This window comes from Arabidopsis lyrata (assembly GCF_000004255.2).
Source record: "Arabidopsis lyrata subsp. lyrata unplaced genomic scaffold ARALYscaffold_680, whole genome shotgun sequence".
NCBI lineage: Eukaryota > Viridiplantae > Streptophyta > Magnoliopsida > Brassicales > Brassicaceae > Arabidopsis > Arabidopsis lyrata.
The window spans coordinates 2,404-5,240 of record NW_003302121.1 but is presented as its reverse complement, the minus strand read 5'-3'; the positions used below and the strand labels follow the sequence as shown (position 1 = coordinate 5,240).

At 31.9% G+C, this 2,837-nt stretch overlaps 1 long non-coding RNA gene across 2 annotated transcripts; it reads right to left on the bottom strand.

Moving 5' to 3' along the window:
• Positions 1 to 1,704: 1,704 nt before the first annotated feature.
• LOC110228384 lies at positions 1,705 to 2,829 on the bottom strand. Of its 2 annotated transcripts, none has more exons than XR_002331955.1 (3): positions 2,727 to 2,829; positions 1,925 to 2,489; positions 1,705 to 1,742 (listed from the first exon to the last, which is right to left on the bottom strand). It is a non-coding gene; the product is annotated as an uncharacterized LOC110228384 (long non-coding RNA). The 2 variants fall into 2 exon arrangements; XR_002331957.1 differs by lacking the exon at positions 1,705 to 1,742 and having other exon boundaries at positions 1,870 to 2,225; positions 2,390 to 2,489.
• Between the last annotated feature and the right edge of the window lie 8 nt (positions 2,830 to 2,837).

Below are 2,837 nucleotides of genomic sequence, written 5' to 3'. Positions count from 1 at the left end.
CGTAGCGCCGGCGAAACCCTAGTATATAGAATAGAGCCATATTTGTACACAATATGGTACACAATATGGATAGAAATCACATTTTTCGAATTATTAATTTCTGTGTTATAAGAATTAATTACGGATTTTGCCCTTTTTTATAATGACATTTGTGGATTTTGCCATTTTTTGAATAGTTTGTGGATTTTGCCATTTTTCAAGCTCCAAAAATATGATTTAACATGCGTTTCACTCGTTATGTTTGGGTTTAGTCGGTTCCATTTGTTCTTAGAGCATCTCCAAAGGGGACCTTATATTTGAGGTTTGCCAAACCTCAAATTTGAGGTTTAGGGTTGTGTGTCTCCAAAGAAAAACCTCAAATTTAACTTCAAAAGAATTTGTATTTTGCATAATAGTCCTTGCTATTGATTATAATTACATAAAATCATAAAACTTTTATAAATAACAATAAAACATACATTAAAAATATTACAAACATTATTAATTAATAAAATACACATTATAAAATAAAATTACACAAAATAATAATAAAAACACAAACGAAATCTCAAATTAAAACTAAATTACCAAATTATTGAACCTAATTATTTCTGTAATGCTCCCATATATGATCAATCAATGCATTTCGAAGAGTTAGATGAGTTTCTTTATTTTTAATCTGTAGATTACGAGATAAAAATTGTTGAAATCGAGTATTTTCGTTTATTGCCATTTCCACGGTTGCCTCTGGTACTGATCTTGCTTCTCTAATCGGTGCGGTGATATCACGTTCATCCTCGATTATCATGTTATGCATTATAATGCATGCAGTCATTATATCATGCAATAACTCTTTTTTCCAACACTACAAGAAATATGTACATTATTAGCAAGAGAGAAGAGCTATTATATGTCATCAATAGCGTTTTCATAAACGCTGTCTTATGCCCATGTTATGGTAGACCCCCACATACAATAGTTTTTAGCACCCTACGGTAGACCCCCACTTACGATAGCATTTTCGTATAATAGCATTAGTCGAATGCTATAATATACTTTGTTATTACACACGTTTAGTGCTGTTTTATATACTGTCGTAACATATTTTCGTTATATAAATTAATTTATTTTATAAAATAAATTTTATATTGGAATCCAATTTTATAAAATTTACTTGGACATATATATAACTTTTCTATTTTATAAATCATCAACAAATAATATTACATTAACCAATTGGTCAAACAAGTCTTACATAACACCAAGTCTTATACTAACATCATAAGGAAAGAGACAAACTTCAATCTCTTCAATTTCTTCCCCTCTATCTATTTCACCTCCTCATCAATTGTTCCTATTAGAACTCCCGTCCATAGGCTACATGAAACAAAAGATTTTTGAGTGACGACACTTCATGAAGACCTATTGAGTCACATCATGATTAAGATAACACAACTGAAACAAGAACCATAAGCTAGTAAAATAAAGAGGTTTCAAGTAAATGACAAAAGAACAAGAAGACAAAAGACACCATCTTAGAACTCTTATTCACTAAGATGAAAAAAGAAATCGACACATGGGAATACATCTACCAAACATACACATATGTATACTACGTACTTGGTTAGCATGGACATAATCATGATAGCCATAGAATTAAGCTAATAGGGAGTTTAAAACTTGAAAAAACGTCTTACCACTTAAGCTCCTGCAGCCACATGCAAACTCCTTCTCCTAAACACCTTCCTTCTCACTTGTATGTACTAAACAAACATAAATGAGCAAAACCAAGACCTTTAGGAAAATTAAACTCAAACTTAGAAAGTAGTATATAAATGACAGACAATGAGTTTATTTCCAAGCTCTCCATTATCATCTAGGAGCTTTAACTCTTCGGAAGCATCAACAAACGTTTTTAGAGATACTTAGAAGTCATAGAAAGAACCTTTCATGGCCTGAGATTGATAATTCAACAAAAATTATGGTTGGTCTAGTTTTCCAACTCTGCTCGATCCTCCTGCAAAGTAAATATTATGGTTGGTCAAGAAAAGAAATATATTTTTGCACTCTGTACCTAGTTAGGAGTTTAATTAAGTTAAAAAAAAAACTGCACACTAGCTAGTTAGAGCATAAACTTGTCAAAGGGTATAGTTACATTCAAATTAGCTTCTCCTGAGACTGAAAAATAACAAGTCCCTGTTGAATTCGGCAACAATGAAGCCAAAACTTGCTCTCTTATCGAACTCCTTCACATCCAGAAAAGTGTTAATCGAAATATCAAGTTTGCATCAAAATCAAGCAAAGCACAGGAAAAAAAAAACTCAACATTTAAAATAGAAACACACAATAATTGAATGTTCGAAAACTTACTACAAATTAGAAAAAAAAAAACAAATCATCTAGGTCATACCATCTTTTTCTTGGCAGCGACCTTCACTCCTTTCTTCGTTGGCCTTTAAAATATGTTTCAAGACCCTCAAATTTTCTATCTTTAGCATCGCCTTAGCTTCCTTCTCATAAACGAATAAGTTTAATTCATAAAACAACTATAATCAGAAAAAAAATTCTCATTGAGGCATTATGTCGAACAACATAAGTTCATTAAAAAAAATTGTATTCATGAGTGTAATGAAGTTAATATCAAATGACTTGTGATGAGAGCAGAGAAAAAAATCTGCAGGTTTATCTTCGTTCATCCACATGGTGAAACTAAGAGACGAACTATAAGCAGTTAACAGGGAATTAACCTTGAGAAAGAGGACTGGATTGAGCTACTTGAAATTGATTCTCGGGAGAACTAGTCGAATCTCCAGGCTTCACAGACCCAACCTGCAAAACACAAAGGAGAGAACATTAGA